General features: G+C 33.5%; 1 protein-coding gene across 1 annotated transcript in view; it reads left to right on the plus strand.

Annotated features, from left to right (window-relative positions):
* Window positions 1-2900: 2900 nt before the first annotated feature.
* Window positions 2901-19349, plus strand: part of LOC120425270 (adenylate cyclase type 2) — a 126755-nt gene continuing 110306 nt past the window's right edge. The window contains exons 1-2 of the mRNA XM_052707252.1: window positions 2901-3057; window positions 8037-8560. The gene's annotated coding sequence lies outside the window, so the exon portion shown is untranslated. The remainder of the gene's footprint in view (window positions 3058-8036; window positions 8561-19349) is intronic.

Consider the following 19349-nt stretch of genomic DNA (forward strand, 5'->3'; position numbering starts at 1 on the left):
TCTCTCTCTCTCTCTCTCTCTCTATCCCTCTTTTCTTTCGTCCCATACAGTCAGTAAAAGTACGCGAATGTTTTCCGCCCCCGGTCGACGGACTGATGTAAACAAATTCTCTTACACCCACCTCCCACCACCTTAATTTCCACCACCCAAAATCTCAAACATGTCTCAAGGTAGCGACGGTGGCCATTTTTATTCACCTCTTTGCACTGTCTCGTTTGATGAAGCACCTGGATGCGATCCAAATCTCGAGCACATTCTTCATGCAGTTAACCGATTCGGGCCGACTGGCTTCCGAGGAGGAGGCGATGAAAAATTCAAACAAATTGTTCAACATCTGTTTGGGGGAGAACCTCGATTTTCCAAAACATGTCTCGAGTAGGTTTGTGCGCAGCCACCCAGAAGAGTAGTAGTAGAAGATTTTTAAGTTGGTGAGTTTCCAAAATATCCGACATCTATTTCACCTTAGCAATGTCTCATTAGAATTTCCGTAAGTAGATTAAACAAATTTTCAAGAACATTGTTTAATAGTTCATGAAAAGTCATCGATTTAAAGATAGTAATATTATAAATAATTTTACAAAACAAAAACAATCCAAAAAATCCCACTTTCAGTGTATTGATAACCCTCCAGTTATCCCTATGACGATTATTGTAAACAGATTTTCTTCACACCTCTTAGACTAGATCACTGTTGTTTTTGTTGTTGTTGTTGTTAGCCGTTGATCTGTTTCAGAGTGACGCCCGAAAGCATCTGTCGAGACGCGTTCGTTCTCAGCTAACCAAGCTGGGCGGGTTGCCAAACTACACTACACGGTACGGTACGGTGACGCAGACTTCAGTGTGAGTTGAAATGTTGAACTGACCAGAAGTCAAAGGTGAAGTTCATGGTTGATTTTGTGATTTACCTTATTTCTTAGATTTGGTGATAGCAAAAATACAAAACTACAAAACTACAAAAATACAAAAATACAAAAATACAAAAATACAAAAATACAAAAATACAAAAATACAAAAATACAAAAATACAAAAATACAAAAATACAAAAATACAAAAATACAAAAATACAAAAATACAAAAATACAAAAATACACAAATACAAATATACGAAAATACAAAAATACAAAAATACAAAAATACAAAAACACAAAAATACAAAAATACAAAAATACAAAAATACAAAAATACAAAAATACAAAAATACAAAAATACAAAAATACAAAAATACAAAAATACAAAAATACAAAAATACAAAAATACAAAAATACAAAAATACAAAAATACAAAAATACAAAAATACAAAAATACAAAAATACAAAAATACAAAAATACAAAAATACAAAAATACAAAAATACAAAAATACAAAAATACAAAAATACAAAAATACAAAAATACAAAAATACAAAAATACGAAAATACAAAAATACAAAAAATACAAAAATACAAAAATACAAAAACACAAAAATACAAAAATACAAAAATACAAAAATACAAAAATACAAAAATACAAAAATACAAAAATACAAAAATACAAAAATACAAAAATACAAAAATACAAAAATACAAAAATACAAAAATACAAAAATACAAAAATACAAAAATACAAAAATACAAAAATACAAAAATACAAAAATACAAAAATACAAAAATACAAAAATACAAAAATACTAAAATACTAAAATACTAAAATACTAAAATACTAAAATACTATAATACTAAAATACTAAATACAAAAATACTAAAATACTAAAATACTAAAATACTAAAATACTAAAATACTAAAATACTAAAATACTAAAATACAAAAAAATAAGATTTGAAGATTTGAAGATTTGAAGATTTGAAGATTTGAAGATTTGAAGATTTGAAGATTTGAAGATTTGAAGATTTGAAGATTTGAAGATTTGAAGATTTGAAGATTTGAAGATTTGAAGATTTGAAGATTTGAAGATTTGAAGATTTGAAGATTTGATGAAGATTTGAAGATTTGAAGATTTGAAGATTTGAAGATTTGAAGATTTGAAGATTTGAAGATTTGAAGATTTGAAGATTTGAAGATTTGAAGATTTGAAGATTTGAAGATTTGAAGATTTGAAGATTTGAAGATTTGAAGATTTGAAGATTTGAAGATTTGAAGATTTGAAGATTTGAAGATTTGAAGATTTGAAGATTTGAAGATTTGAAGATTTGAAGATTTGAAGATTTGAAGATTTGAAGATTTGAAGATTTGAAGATTTGAAGATTTGAAGATTTGAAGATTTGAAGATTTGAAGATTTGAAGATTTGAAGATTTGAAGATTTGAAGATTTGAAGATTTGAAGATTTGAAGATTTGAAGATTTGAAGATTTGAAGATTTGAAGATTTGAAGATTTGAAGATTTGAAGATTTGAAGATTTGAAGATTTGAAGATTTGAAGATTTGAAGATTTGAAGATTTGAAGACGATTTTAATATTTGAATCATCTTTAAACTATAGGATTAATTTGTTGATATCTAAATCTTTGGTTGATTCTATCATTTGGAATTGATTCAAACTCGTTAAATTATAATAAAAGACTCTGGATCTGAAATTCAATACCCTACTATCCCCTCAATCCCCTTCAGCTCTTTAACGTTTAGCGTATTTACTATAATTCACTTTCCATCCTCCCCCTCATTCCCACCCTCACCATCATCAACATTAAGACAACAAGAATCCCTCCTCGTTCTCACCGTCCATCGTCCGAATCATTGTCCATCGCAACAACAACAAAAACCCGACACTCTCTTTCCCCATCCTCCTAATAAATTACACAGAGAGAGCATCAGCTTCTGTTTGCCGCGCGCGACCACGTTGGTTGAATGCAATCGGGCGAACGCGAGCGACTTTGCGGCTTCAGTTCGCACTCGCGCTTCCAACCGCCAAGACCGCGACGCCGCGATCCAAGTCCACGTGCGCGTTGATTAGACAACAGAACGAATATTCGACGGCGTCGTCGTCGGGGTTTTGCAACGCGTCGCGATTCTTCTAGTCCTGGGTAAAGGTCGGCGTTGTTTCGGCGTGGAAGAACTTGAAGATGTAAGTCAGTGGACCGTTTTCTAAACAACAAAACAAAGCTTCGTGGTTTTGACCTGTTTTACACAGCAAAGTATTTTTTAAAAATAATTGAAAATTTAAAAAAGAATGTTTTCAAAAATTTAAACTGGTTTTGTAAATAAGTAAAACGACATTGTCCTGGAAAAAAAAAAACAAAAAAAAAGTCAAAAAAATTAAATTTGTGTTTTTTCTCTGTGTCATTATTGAATCAACTCGAAACTTTGACTAATAACTCGTAAAAATATAACACATAGTCGGAGCGCTTATCTTGGCGGATTAGCGCCTGCGGCAGCGTCTCAACACCTCATCGGTCGTCAGACGTCACAACCCGGCCAGTGATTCCCTGTCCTACCTCGATGAATGCTATTAGCGGAGGGAGATTGTGACAGAGGGAATTCGTAAGCTGCTCGAGTTTTCTGTATCAGCCAGAAATTGAAGTCTGGTAGGGTGTTCTTAAACACTGCTGCGTTTTTAAGATAACACAATTCATAATAAATATACCCAATTGGTACTAAAATTAAAAATCTATGCGATGTTTTGTGCAACTTTGAAAGAGCCAGCTTTCAACATTTTAATTTTTTTAGAGATACTTGACATTTTTGGCCACCCTAACGTGTTCAGGTCAGTGACTGGCTGGGCGAACGATTTGGCACGGTGAACTTGATTTGCGCGCACCAGGTCGATCGCTGAATCTCTGCTCCCTGCTGGTAGTAATGAGTAGGTTTAAAAGACGTGTTGAACGACATTCGGTCTGCCAAGAAGACCTGTCAATCATCTACGTACGATCCGAGTGATGGAAAACTGTGCGGCATTAATTTGGTTTGTTCAGTTGTAGATTTCTGTACATACCGAAGGTTAGCTGAGCTTTTTTTGGTGATTTTTTTTTTGTGCAATTCAGAAGCTAAACAACTGTTTAAATGTGTTTTGTAACTTGCAGTGACGAGTTAGAAACATTTTACTACGGTGATTGTGACCAGTAAAACATGATAATTTCTAATTTTGTTAGTGTTCAACTAATTATCTGAACAAGCTGAATACTGACAAAATGCCGACCAAACTACCTTTCCCTGCTGTTCATCTTTTTTAACAGCTTGTTTATGTGCAAAAAACGCGGTTATCTGAACTGACCGCCTGAATGATTTATTTTCCTCTTCATAGTGTTGAGGATAGAGAATAGATAGCAACCACATACACACATACACATGCACGCTCACAGTCCCGAAATATTTTGTCGTTTTATTCATAATGTGTTCTTAATGGGATTAACCAGCTGCTACTGCTCACACTCAAGTGAATTTAAAAGTTGCTAAGCAGTGTGAATTTTAACACTTTTTAGATAATCGTAACATTTTCGTATTCTAATTCAATGATGTTTGCATAACATCGTAAAACTACTCACTTTTCCGGTCATTCTCGAACGACGAAAAAGCTGAAGTAAAGTTCTTTTAAATTGTAAAAAATGGATTTGTTTTTTTTTTTGCAATAATTATTTTATGTCAAAGGGTTATATTTAACACTTTGAATTTCAGTGGACTCTCTCTATGTCGATTTTGGAAGGACCGTCGAGAGCAGAGGTTTAAAATTATAAAACGAAAAAATGAAAGCATGCTATTTGAAGGAACTGAAAATAAATTGGCAGATGGAGCAATATTGATATCGAGAAGCAATAGAGTCAATATTTTTACTTTTTTTTTTTCGATGATTGTAAACAATTATTTAAAAAAAAATATTATTTGGGTTTATTTTAAGCAGATTTCACTGTGAAATGTCATGCAATTCTAATGTTTTGTAAATGGTATGCCGCGATTATTTTTTTCAACCCCTATACATGATACAAAAAATATTAAATTATTTACAGATTTTGTAGGATTATGTGGAATGGCTTCTACCATAAGTAAACTGTTTTTTGTAAATGAATTTTTAATTGTTTTTTAGCACTAACTAATGATTTATTTATTTGTTTGAACTCGATTATGCAACACAAATATTTTGTTCGAAAATTTATCAATTTTGCAATTCTACACGTTTGATTGCAAGTTAAAATAGTTAATTAAGTCAAAATGTTATTGAAGAAAATTTATGGAAGTTGAAGGAATAATTGTTAGAAAATAGTTGATTTAATAATAAAATGACGCCGTTGCAAACATTTTTCAAAATGTATGACACCTTTCACAAATTATATTTGCAGCGCAATGAACATATTTTTAATAATATGGTTTTGCTTATTTTAAGTTTTTGTTGGTTTCAACCCGCATAAAAAAGTACCATATAAAAACTTTTTTTCATATGGTAATTGAACTTTAAACTATATTGTTACTACCATTTCCAAAAATGTTTGACTACTATTTTAGAAATGGTATTTATATGGTTGGCATGAATTTTTACTATCTCACAAATGGTTTAACCATCTGGCATAAGGGTGGTTAGCAATGGTAACCTTAAAAAACTCAGTACTATTTTCGTCAAAAAACTGTTTGTTGTATGGTAAATAAATGGTTTAAGTACTATTTGGCAAAAAGTAACCTTAAATCAAACAGTTCACAAATAGTTTAATATAGTTAAATTTTAATTTTGGGAAATTGAAAAACGATTTCACAAATAGTTACCATTTCTCAAAGTGTCATTGTATGATCCAATATGGTAATCAAATGGTAATTTTTTATCCGGGAATAAATTTAAAACCATTTCATTGAAAACTTTTCTCAACAAAACAGTTGAGCAATTCTCTGAGATTTCGGTAATCCGATTTTTTTTGCATTAATCTGGCTAAAACTTTTTATTGCCTTCGGTATGCCCAAAGAAACCATTTTGCATCATTAGTTTGTCCATACAATTTTCCATACAAATTTGACAGCTGTCCATACAAAAATGATTTTTTGAAAATTCAAAAATCTGTATCTTTTGAAGGAATTTATTGATCGATTTGGTGTCTTCGGCAAAGTTGTAGGTATGGATAAGGACTACACTGAAAAAAAATGATACACGGTAAAACATTTTTTGGTGATTTTCAATTTTTCTTTTTGTTACTAAAACTTGATTTGCAAAAAAAACACTTTTTTTATTCTAATATGTTTTAGGGTTAATGTCCCCTGGTGCTAAGGTGCTAATACCAAGTTAGGACCAGGAATCTACATTTTGAAGTTAGATCTAAAAATTATTGAACATCAAACAAAATAACTGTGGACATGCCAACTTTCAGAAATTTCCAGAAGGGGAAAAAAATCTTTGACCGAGTTATGAATTTTTGCATCAATTCTGATGTTTTCAAAAAATCGAAATACCGGTCGCAAAATTTTTTCAACTTAATTTTTCGATGAAAAATCGAATTTGCAATCAAAAAGTACTTTGCTAAAATTTCATGCAACGTTTTCAAGTTATAGCCATTTTGAGGTAATTTTTTTCAAATAGTCGCAGTTATTATTTTTTTTTTAATTAGTGCCCAGGTTTGCCCACTAACGAAAAAAATATTTTTTGAACTTTGATGATACTACTCTTTGCTGCTGAGATATTGCCATGCAAAGATTTAAAAACAGGAAAAGGTCGTACCAACAAAGTATAAAAAAGCAAAATATAGAGAATTTTCTCAGCTTTTCAAAAGTATGTTTTTCGTGAGTCGGCAAACATGGGAACAAATTTTAAAAAAATAATATCTGCGACTATTTCCAAAAAAGTTTCCTAAAAATGGCTTTAACTTGAAAACGGTGCTTTTTATCAAATTTGTAACATTCGAACTTTTTCAAGTTATCAATTCAGAAGATTTAAAAAGGTTCATTTCGGTGAAATTTCATAAAAATTAAAAATATTTTTATACTTTTTTCAATCTTGCTCGAAATGATTGTCAACGCAGGAAAATGCATTTGTTAAGTTGATTGCACGTCTAACTTAATTGAAATTTAGACTTTTTTCTAATATTTTTTTCTGTCTCCTAATTTTTCGAGCTAACATATGCAATGGCTTTATTTTAAAAAAAAGTTTCTCGTTATAATTGTTTCATTGCAATGTTTGATATATTTTTCCCCTAAAAAAAAACAAATTTGAAATTTATTTAGCACCAATAGAAACATTGTACTCAATGTACGCTAATGAGGTGTTCATTCCTGATAAGCCGTATCGTTTTATCGTTTTGCGGTTTTAGTGACCTTGGAGCTAATTGATAAAATATGTTGCCAAATTCAGCCGTCTTATCACTCAGTTCAACAAGATAAGCAATGAGACTGCAGTAAATTATTTCAGACCTATTAATTTTGTTTCCTGAAAAAACTCAAAATAGAATTATTACTGATTGTTTACACTGTAGTTCCCCATTCATAACAGTTCACCTGTCCGATAGTGAATCAACACAACAGTCCAACTTCTAGTTCTCCGCTCTACACTCACGATTCACCTGAGAGTCGCAATCCATCACTGACGACTGACTGGCTGCTCACGCCACGATCGTTTGTTATTCTCCAGGTCCAAATTCAGCATACACAACCAACGGGGTGCTCTGCAATAAAGGTGTTAGATCATGGTCCTGCTCATCATCGTGTGTGTCTCAGTTTATTGAGGGAAGAGTACCTGGCGTGCGAGCACCCATTACGACCGGTCCAATAAAATCGGATATTAAGCTTCATTAGCTGTCTAGCTAACTGCCCTCTCTGGCTTCCCAGTTGCTGCGTCCGCGCCCTAAACAAATCATCCCCGGGAGGTGATCCTCTGTGAAAACACATTAACTTAATTAAACTTTAATAATTCAACAAGAAACAAGACAACAATACAACAAGAACAACAAGACAACAAGACAACAAGACAACAAGACAACAAGACAACAAGACAACAAGACAACAAGACAACAAGACAACAAGACAACAAGACAACAACAAACAAACATGAAATCAAATCAATCAATAATGACAACAACATAGCCCAACATTTTAAACTTTTTTTTTTAATCTGCAATTTTCTCATCATTCTTTCCACAGATTTCCCAGAGAATCCCTCGAGTGCCAGAGTGGCGTGAATCGCAGTCCCGCGCACGTCCCAACGCCACCGCGTGAAACGTGCTGATGCTTCCGTTATTAGTTTGTGCTGCTTGCTGGTCGTGAAATGGTTATCGTTCATACCATTTTTTTTTCGTGAATGGCGTTCCGGCTGACGATGAGTGATGGCTAGTGGAAATGTTCGTTCGATGGCCAAGATGACGACGAGGACGTCTCGCGCCTTATTTTGAGCGGCAGCTATATATTGGAGCGTTCAAGTGGGGGAAAAATAAATGAGAAGAAAAATAAGTGAAGAGGGAAAACCGTGCGAAATTTGGCAAAAGTTGCGTTCGACCGTGAATACGGAATGTGACGAGTGACACGAAAAAGATGTGTGTGTAGTGTTCAATGGGAAAGTGGGCAAAGTGAGTGCATGCAAAACAAGAAGAGAAGAGAAAAAAGCACACATACACGATAGGAAACAACAAGCAAACAAGTCTTGTTTTGGTGCGAAAGGAAAACGAAATGTGAGTATTTTTGGAGTGTGTAAACACTTTGTCAAAAGTAGACAAGTGAAAATGATTCCTTCCTGGAAGTTGGAAGATCAAATGTTATTAGTTCATGCAAGATTTTCAATGGATACAAGTGATAAATACTGTGAAGCATTTTGACGTGCTCTTGCTATCTTGTCACACGTCTCTTTATGACGTTCCGTGAAAACGCGTTTTTATGTTTGACCTTGAATAAACAAAGACTAGAGCCAGCAATGTTAACAACCGCGGTTCTTTTTTAAACTCCGGTCTTTTGAAAGAACTGTTTTAAGATGGCATAATATTTGTTATAAATGTAATTTATTGAATTAAAAAATTGTAGTATTAAATTTGTTTTTGAGAATTGAAAATGCAATTTCAAATATTTCAATGCTTATAAAAATTAATCCCAAAAGTTAATGATTTTCTAAACAAAATGAAAAAAAAACTTTTCATTATACAACTAATTGTACATTAAAATATTACAAGAATACAAATTTGAGCATTTCAAATAGCATGATTTGTAAAATGTTACCAAAAATCTACTGAATAGTTTAGAGATTTGGGAAAAAAAATCTTTTGTCCGATTGAACTTTATCGTTTATAGACTTTATCGATTAAATCAGAATGTAGAAAAGAGTTCACAAATTTTCTTCCCCAAATAAAATATCAGCATTCAATTCTTGCAGAAATCAACGCAATTTTAAAACTATTAGCAATTTTTCCAGCATCCTAGATTTAAGTTTGGATGCCATTCATTTACTCGAGTAAAAATCTTGACATAAAGACCACCAAGACCTATAGTTTTCAAGGGAAATTTCTCGTTTTCAGTTTTTAATTTTTTTTATCAGATAATTTATAAAAATCCAATGTGAAATAACTTATAAAATCACACGATTCTTAAAAAAAACTTTTCATACAAATTTTGAAAAAGAGTGAAAGAGCTGTTCAAAAGACCGGCTCTTTTTTAATAAGCGAACGAAAACGGGCGGCTTCTAAAAAAGAGCAGTTTTGCCCACCTCTAGTTCTGTGCATTGTCACAAAGTTTGATTAAATTTGATTGCCGGAGTCCCGAATTATAATAAAAAATGTTTACAGTAGTCGGACATGTACGTGAGTCAAAACGTCTTCTGACTAAATTCTCTTTGGCCAGTTTTGATTTTTTTTTGCAATCATTATTTTATGTCAAATGGTTATATTTTGAATTTCGGTGGACTCTCTCTATGTCGATATTGAAGGGACCGTCGAGGTATCAAATTATAGAACGAAAAAAATCATAGCATGCTATTTGAAGGGACTGAAAAATAATTGACAGATGGAGCAATATTGATATCGAGAAGCCAAAGAGTCGTCATCATTACTTATTTGTGATTTTTTTTAATTTGTTTTTGATGATAGTAAACAATCATTTTAATATAATATTATTTGCGTTTATTTTTGGCAGATTTCACTGTGAAATTGTCATGTCATAAAAAATATATAAAATTCAAATAACAAGCCCTGGTCTCAACATTTGAATGAAAACAGAGTTTTAAAATGCATTTTACACCTGCCCAGTTGTTTTGCAATCATTAGTTTTCAAAATATCCAAGTATTGAAGAGATTTTTTTTTCGTCGAAAAAAAAGCTTTTTGCGGTGGAATTTCACAAAAATTAAAAATATTTTTCATCGATCACAGACATGCTAAATATGGTTTTAAACGCAAGAAAATGCATTTCAAATGGTTTGCAGTTGGGTAGACTTCTATTTCCTTTAAAATTTTGAAGTTTTTAGAAAAAAAAATTTCCCCTGATTTTTCGGACCGATTTTAAAGGGGGGAGGACATAAACCTTGAAAAATATTTGCAACGGCCCAACTTTATTTCTATGATTGATCTCGATTATACATACAACACAAATATTTTTTTCTAAAACTCATCAATTTTGCAATTTTACACGCTTGATTGCGAGTTAAAATAGTTGATTACGTCAAAATTTTATTTAAGAGCGAGTTTTTCACCGATGTGAAACAGGTCGTATCGAGGTGCTCCGATTTGGATGAAACATTCAGGGTTCGTTTGTCTATACATGAGATGAACTCATGCCAAATATGAGCCCTCTACGACAAAGGGAAGTGGGGTAAAACGGGCATTGAAGTTTGAGGTCCAAAAAACATGAAAAATCTTAATATTGCTCGCATTTCCGTAAAACTTCATCAATTCCAACTCTCTTAGATGCATTCGAAGGGTCTTTTGAAGCCCTTCAAAATGTGCTATAGACATCCAGGATTGGTTTGACTTTTTCTCATAGCTTTTGCAAATAACTGTTAAAAATGGATTTTTTTTAAACCTTAATAACTTTTTGGAACAGCCTCCAACACCCATACTCCCGTAGGTCAAATGTTAGGGAATTTCATGAACTATAAGCCTACGGTATTAACTTTTTGGCCAATCGCAGTTTTTCTCATAGTTTTTCGATTTTTCTATAACAAACATTTTACAACGTCTTAGCGTCATTTTTTGGTCTCAATTTTGTCATATTCGGAATCCTCGGACAATTTTACGTAAGTTAGAAGTATTGGAGTTGTAAATTTTATTGGAAAAAAAACATTTAGAATGAATAAAAATATTTTTTTTACATTTTGCCGGATTAGGGGTTAAACGTATATTCGCCTACTTGATACAGCATTTGACGTATTGATCACAGGGTGAATAAGATCTATTTCTTTTTTCAATAATGATTTATTTAATTATATTTTAAATCAAATTTACAACTCCAATACTTCTAACTTACGTGAAATTGTCCGAGGATTCCGAATATGACAAAATTAAGACCAAAAAGTGCCGCTATGACGGCCTACAGCGCAGAAACTAACGTTGTAAAATGTTTGTTCTAGAAAAATCGTAAAACTATGAGAAAAACTGCGATTGGCCAAAAAGTTAATACCGTAGGCTTATAGTTCATGAAATTCCCTAACTTTTGACCTACGGGAGTATGCGTGTTGGAGGCTGTTGGCAAAAGTTATTAAGGTTTTAAAAAAATCCATTTTTAACAGTAATTTGTAAAAACTATGAGAAAAAGTCAAACCAATCCTGGATGTCTATAGCACATTTTGAAGGGCTTCAAAAGACCCTTCGAATGCATCTAAGAGAGTTGGAATTGATGAAGTTTTACGGAAATGCGAGCAATTTTAAGATTTTTCATGTTTTTTGGACCTCAAACTTCAATGCCCGTTTTACCCCACTTCCCTTTGTCGTAGAGGGCTCATATTTGGCATGAGTTCATCTCATGTATAGGTTTGTCTACGCTGAAAGTTTCATCCAAATCGGAGCACCTCGATACGACCTCTAGAACAAACCGAGCAGAATCTACAAATACTGCCTCTTAAGAAAAGTTATGGAAGTTGAAGGAATAATTGTTAGAAAATAGTTGCCCTTGATTAAATAATAAAAAAACGCCGTTGCAAACATTTTTCAAAGTTTATGACACCTTCACAAATTAGATTTGCAGCGCAATGAAAATATTTTTAATAATATTGTTATGCTTATTTTTAGTTTTTGTTGGAGTTGACGCACTAGCAGCAATTTTCAGAGTTTGTCAAAAAGCACGATCAGATCCAAACGTCTTTCATATGAAAAGTGACATTTAAGTTTTTCCTATTTTTGTTGAATATCTTAGGATAGAAATAGAATTTCGGTGATCAATGAAAGTGAAAAAGTGAGGCATTGGGAACTGCTCAAAATGGCGTTCTTAACTAAATTTAGCCAAAAATTCACGTGAGACAAGAAAGCATGATTCGACAGTTATGTCAATGTAAAAAAAATGCAAAATATCAATGAATTTATGAAAATATGAAAATAATATGAAAATTATCCTTAACTTTTCTGTCTTTTACGAGTTGTGAAAAGGTGTGTAATATTTTCTAATTATTTTACAATCGATTTTACGAGTTTTTTTAGTGAATATTGAAATTTTAGACAGTAATAGACCGTCAGACAATGTTTTTTGAAAAAAAGGAAATTTGCAACCCGAAAAAAAATTATGGCCTTATAATCATGACACAAAATAATCTTTAAGATTAAATTTTCCTTGTATTTTCCGAAATAAAATGAAAAAAAAAACGACTTAATCCACCTATGAGGTTCTTGCCTTCCTTACTTAACATTTACCAACAATGGGTAATAAGAGTGGTTTGGTCACAAATTTCTGCTATTTTTTTTATATCCTGAGTAAAAAAGTAACTTAAATAAAACTTCAATGTTATGTACTCGTTGAAAAGGTCTTTCATTCAACTAATTAATGATGGGTCGGATGATGGATCCGGACATCGTTTACATAGATTTAAATGAGATCCGGCTTCAAAAAAGTACTTAAATATCACTTAAGTGGTCATAACTTGAGACAGGGTTGCCAGATCGTCAATATTTTGGACTCGTTGGAAAGGTGTTTTGATTACCTATCAAACGATATCATAACAAATCTCGTCTCGAAAAATGCCACCGGGACCTTCTGGGATCGAACCCAGGCCGACTGGGTGAAAGGCAACCACGCTTACCCCTACACCACGGTCCCGGTCTTTTCATTTTTAGAGCAGGATCTCAGTAAGGAAGGCAAAAATGTATCAAATAAAGATCTTATTGTAGCATATAAAACTAATCTTAAGTGGGGTATAATGTAATAAAATCATTCAACAAATGCTGAACCTACTAAGCAACAAATTTTGCCCAATCCCAAATCTCCATCGCACAAATTAAAATAATTTGCCGTATCATCCACGATCTACACCGAACGTGACATCTCTATTAGTGGTACCAGCTGAAAAGCCGGTCAACCGATATGATGTGTGGAATCGTTAAATTGAAATTTTTCCTCTCTATTCAACTGCTGCTACTCATGATGATGAATCGAGAGCTCGAACCTATACCCGTGTGTTACAAACAGTGCTGCGACGTCCACGGCGGCATCGGTACGTGTGATTTAATTTCGAAATGAATATTAATTAAAACGACTACCGGCGGCCAACCCAAGAGGCAATCGCTCTCTCTTGGATGCCGGACGCTTCTGCTAACTGGCCCTGTTGACCTGCCTTGGCCCTCTGGTTGACGCTGGTTTGCGCCATACACACCAAAGGGGCAGTTGGGGTGAATTTGATCTTTGTACCGAAAAATACTGAAAAAACAACTAAAACTTAAAAACAAGTTTTGAATAAATTAAAAAAAAAAGATTTTCAAAAATCTATCACAGTAATGGCCATTTAACCCCAAATGCCCTACTACTGGTGCCAGTGAAAATACCATGAGACAAGTGGCCGCCCATCTCGCCGGACGCAATCTGCCCGGCATGTGGACGGATTTGGACGTGAAGAGAGGTGGAGGAGAGTCCCGGTTGGGGCAGTAAATTAAACCGGGGATTAAATCCCCGTCGCTTCAAGAGTGCAAATGCGAATTAATACCATTTGAGTGTGTATCCTGGCTAGCATCATATCGATCAGGATGCCCGTGAGGGTTTGTTTATGTACCCATGAAGGTGTGGCCCGTCATCAATACAGGAAAACGTCGAGCCACGTTAGTTGGACAAGCTGAAGTTTGATCGTGACGAACACAAACACTTCTAAATTAGTCTTTTCGAACTTGTAGGAGTTTACTGTACTCTGAACGCATCATGCAGCAAGATGATTTGCAGACATGGCCTAAAATGGCCAATCAAAGTGGAGCATCCGTCGTAAATCCAAATAACGAAGCAATTTGCTTAATTCACGACGTTGCGAAACTTGGTCAGCCCCGTAACGCGACAGGATTTATCGGGACGGGTCCTTCAAACAATTATTACACTTTTGTCGGCCGAAATAAATAAGCTGCACAAAATGGCACCGAAAAAAACGGAGCGGCCTCTTTCTAAGAAAACGCAGTTGGATAAATACACAAATTATTTTGAGTTATGACGACAGCTGTCTCGTTGTGGAGATTTAAAAATAAATACACACATTTTCTTCCTTTGGCAGAAAGACCTGCGACTTGATCAAACCGCTCGTCGGTGACCGCTGCTGGTTGGACGTAAATTTCAGCAGCTCATCGCGTCGCCGTTATGCTCAATTGGCATATTTTGCTAATAATTTAAAAGACACATTCTCTGGCAATGTACACCTTAGGATGAAATTTTGAAAAGCGTGCATGAGCTATTTGGATATTTTTCCTCGATTCTAGACTACTTGAAGCTTCAAAAATCATGGTTTTCATTAATTGATCATTTGAATATCATTATGTATACAAGTTGGATTAGCAGTTTATCTTAAGTTATGTATTTTTTCAAACTAGTGTAAGTTTACCATTTTATTGCGTTGCAACGTCACGAAAAAGGGACAGTTGTTTATGCCAACAGAAAAATAAACATTCAATCATTTAGATATTTTAGATGCTCTTTGTACTTGGAAGGAGCTTTCAAATGCAACCTAGAGCGACTAAATTGGTTTTCTAGTTCCAAAGTTACAACAGGATTAAGTTTGCGTTGCAACGTCACAAAATTTTAAATCATATTGGTCACATGGCAAAAAAGGTGTGTGCGTAGTTGGTTTTCGAAGATAAAAGGATACTAAAGATTATATATTTTTTTATATCATGTTTCCGAGCATATTTACAAAAGAATTGTACATGGGTCATTCACAAATTCCGTTACTTAATTTTGTATGCAATTCGAAAAAATAGGTATTTTATGAAACTTGTTGAACAAATCAAAATAGACCGATGTTCTCAAGGGGGAAATTCTAAAACTTTCTTAAAAGTAATCACGTGGTTTCTGGATGGCCCCTTTATGATAAACTGATTTACGTGAGGGGTTTTTCTAATACAACGCAACGATTTTTTTTTATCCCACACCCTTATGTAGGGGGTCTAACATGGGCGGGCTAATCAATTCACATGTTCTTGTACTGTCTATTAATGTCTTATAATGAAATCTAAACCTACAGTTGTTCAAACTAACAAAAACTATGATTTATTTTGAAACTAAAATTTCGTGACGTTGGAACGCAACAAAAAATCCTGTTTTCAAAAACAGAGCGTTGCAAAGTTACGAAATGTAAGTGGTCTTTAAAATCGAGGTTTGATTTTTTCGAAAAACTAATTATTGCATTCGATTTGTTGGCCAATTTTACACTAAAAATGGAAGAAGAACTCCAAATTTGTCGTTTAACAGAGCAGAGTTAATGACGAAACATGAATTGGATATACTTCTAACTAACGTGAAATTTTCCAAGGATTCCGAATATTTCAAAATTGAGACCAAAAAATTCCTAGGGCAAAAACTAACGTTGTAAAATGCTTGGTATAGAAAAAATCGAAAAACTATGAGAAAAACTACGATTGGCAAAAAAGTTACCACCGTAGGCTAGTACATGAAATTCTTACAAAACTTATAAGTTATGACGCTTTAATGAAATATTAATACCTATCGTATTTTTTCTAAAATCTGATCTTATAAAAAAATAATTGCTTTTTTAGGAAGTTATTTGCAGGGCTGTGGAGTCGGAGTCGGAGTCGGAGCCGGAGTCGGTGGAGTCAGGTCTTTTTGGGGACCTGGAATCGGAGTCGGAGCCGGAGTCGTCAAAACTCGAACAGCTGGAGTCGGAGTCGGAGCCGGAGTCGGCTAAATTTTATGAGCTGGAGTCGGAGTCGGAGTCGGAGTCGAAAATTTCTGATAACCCGGAGTCGGAGTCATCTTAAATGCAAAAAAAAAAATCTTGTTGTTTAGTATTTGCTATAAAACAGCTTAATTTACAAAACTTCTTATATTTTTAACTGTTTTTTTAAGTCGTATGCACTTTATTGCCATTTTTTTTAAGATTTATCAGATGCCATTATGTTTTTGAAGCTTTTTATTGTGATTGGAAAACTCTTATTGTGTTATTTTACTAAATGAAAACCTGTTTATTCCCTCTTACCCAAGTATTTCGTATTATAACTTTTTGTAGTCAGAAATATTTAATTGATTCTTGACTGCATCCCTTTCAATTAAAATTTGACCAAATTTAATCTAGTTCTCTCTGAAAAAAGTATACACACAGTCATCTTTTACCCTGATAGCGAATGTCTTGAAGGTTTTAAGTAAATCATTTTTCAGGGAAAAAATACGAGGTACAAAAAAAGATTAAAAATAATAATTGCTGTTTTTGGAAATCGGAAAAAGTCAATGACAGTATAACTCTTCCAACAAATATTCAATCGTTATAACAATCTTTTTCAAAGAAATCAAAATGTGCATTTTGTTTTAAACTAAGTACAAAAAAATCAAAGTGTTGCATTTAAAATAATTGAAACTGACAAAAAATTATCAATACAGTTGCAACTTATTTTGAAATAATCATTGAATATGTTAAATATATCGATAATCTTAATGTTTACTATTTCTCTACTAAAATCTGAGAATGTTGATCCTTGACAAACTATTTTAATATCGTTGCAAAAAATCGTTGAAAAAATCTCTAGATTTCAGTACCAAAAAGTACACAAAATTATAATATTATTCAACCGGTAATAATTTTCTCATATTGTATGTCCCACGCCAATATTTCGGAAGGTGATTATCATTGCAAATCAATGTACCTAAAAAAAAGTTTTATGGAAAGGTCCTTTTAAAATGACCTAGAAAATATTTACCTGAGGATTTTGGTTTTTATCCAATATTTTGATATTTCATATATTTTGAAGGAGGCGCACGATTATTCACAAAGCATCGTTTTAGGTGAAGATTCAAGAAGTATAGCGCGCCACCTTCTATGTATATTGAAAATTTTAAAATTAAAATAAATCAATAATTCCCAAGTAAAATATTTTCTAGGTCACGGATATTTGAAAAGGACCCCTTAATTACCTTTTCCACAGAGACATTTTTTAGATACCTTGATTTGCGATCATAATCTTTAAATAGTAGTATATGCAACAAGTTGCAAAAATAAGTTGTTTTAAGCACGAGTCGTACATTTATCCAACGAGGTTTACCGAGTTGGACAAATACGATGAGTGCTGCAAAAAAACAAGTTTTGCAACGAGTTGCTTACAACATTTTTTGCCATTCCGAAAAACGCTTTTTGAATGGAATTTTATGTCAATTATTCATATGTTAAGTAAACTCACCGTTCAAAACAAAAAAAATATTGAAAAATGCTACTTTTCGATACTAGTGCTGAAAAGTTCAACTTTTGTTTATAAATTTTCCATTTTGTTATTTTTGGTAGGGAAAAGTAGGCCGTTTCGTTTCTCCAGAAGGACAGGAAAAGTTGACAGTTTCACAGCGGAATTGCAAAAAAAAACAGTTTAGTTTAAAATTGTTATTTAAAAAACAAGGTGACTTTGATAGACAATGTGCTTCTTATAAATGTCAGCTTAAAAGTGTGCAAATTGAATTCATATGTTAAATCGATCATTAAGGTCAGGTTTCTTTGAATGATTCATTCAAAAAAATTGCAATTTGATATTAAAATATATAAGCTTTTTATAATTTAAATGTAAATAAAACAAACAAGCTAATTTGAGGTTAAGTAAATAAAACCCAATTTAATTTCAAAACTGTTCTTCTGAAAATGCCTTCAAAACTGGAGATAGTTTTTGAATTCTGTTTCAACAACGTATAAAACTTGTAACCTAGAAACTTTTTTTCCGTTGATTCTTCCTTGAGAAAAACATAGCAGTTAGAGAGTATTTAAATAATCCTATTTATCAATGTTTTCAAAATAATAGTTAACAAACTTTTGAAACATTTCAAAATATGTGGAGTCGGAGTCGGAGTCGGAGCCAACAAATTGTAGAAAGCTGGAGTCGGAGTCGGAGTCGGAGTCGGCTAGAGTTGGTAGGCCGGAGTTGGAGTCGGAGTCGGAGTCAGTTGGGACTGAAAGCCGGAGCCGGAGTCGGAGTTGGAGTCGTCTAATCTCAGAAAGCCGGAGTCGGAGTCGGAGTCGGAGTCGCTTGAAATATGACCCGACTCCGCAGCCCTGATTTATACAGACGCGCTTTCCGTTGTACTTTGTACTTGTTTTTACATTTTGCGTTATAAATTTAGCTAATTTGCTTTAAAGTTGCAAAAAGCTTCATAAAAAAACTTTATATTCTTAGAGTTCCATATCTCAAATAAACATTGATACAAATTGATAAAAAAAATCGAAGATGCAAAATAAATTGAAAATTGATTTTTGGTGAATTTTAAATTTCAAACCCGTCTTAAAAATAGTGGGATGATGCAAAAATAAATTTCAACAATGTGTCAAACATAATACTTTTTAAAAGGGTGTATTTGTGAAAAAAAAAACATAAAGTGACAAAGTAGCACCATCGCAACCATCGCACGTTGTTTCTCACCCCTTGCCGAAGGGTCGACCACACTTTGCCAATAAAACCGTTTTGATTTATGGCCAAACACTAGTTGCGGCGGTGCGGCATCAGCTGCTGCTGCCTAATTCGTTCTCCAATCAACCAGATGACGATGAATCCATTATCTCCGCGGTGACATTTGGGTCATCGGAGCGGCTGTGTAATGTAGCGGATGCCATTGAACCAGAAATCCAGCTGGCTGGCTATCATGAATGAACATTGAATGCATCGGCAGCAGCTACTAATCCTGATTAAACTCACTTACACACACGCGCGCGTTCGTTCTAATTTGATTAGCGGTTTGTGTGGGTGGATGTTGTTGAGGGTGTGCGGATGGGGAGTATAGTGTGTGTGTGTTTCGCTATTTGAAATATAATTAAATCTAATGAGAAAGCTTTGTTATCCGTTAATTTACGGCTTTTGATATCAGATTGAAATAATTTAATGGGC

The sequence above is a fragment of the Culex pipiens genome, chromosome 2 (assembly GCF_016801865.2).
Source record: "Culex pipiens pallens isolate TS chromosome 2, TS_CPP_V2, whole genome shotgun sequence".
NCBI classification, from domain to species: Eukaryota; Metazoa; Arthropoda; class Insecta; order Diptera; family Culicidae; genus Culex; species Culex pipiens.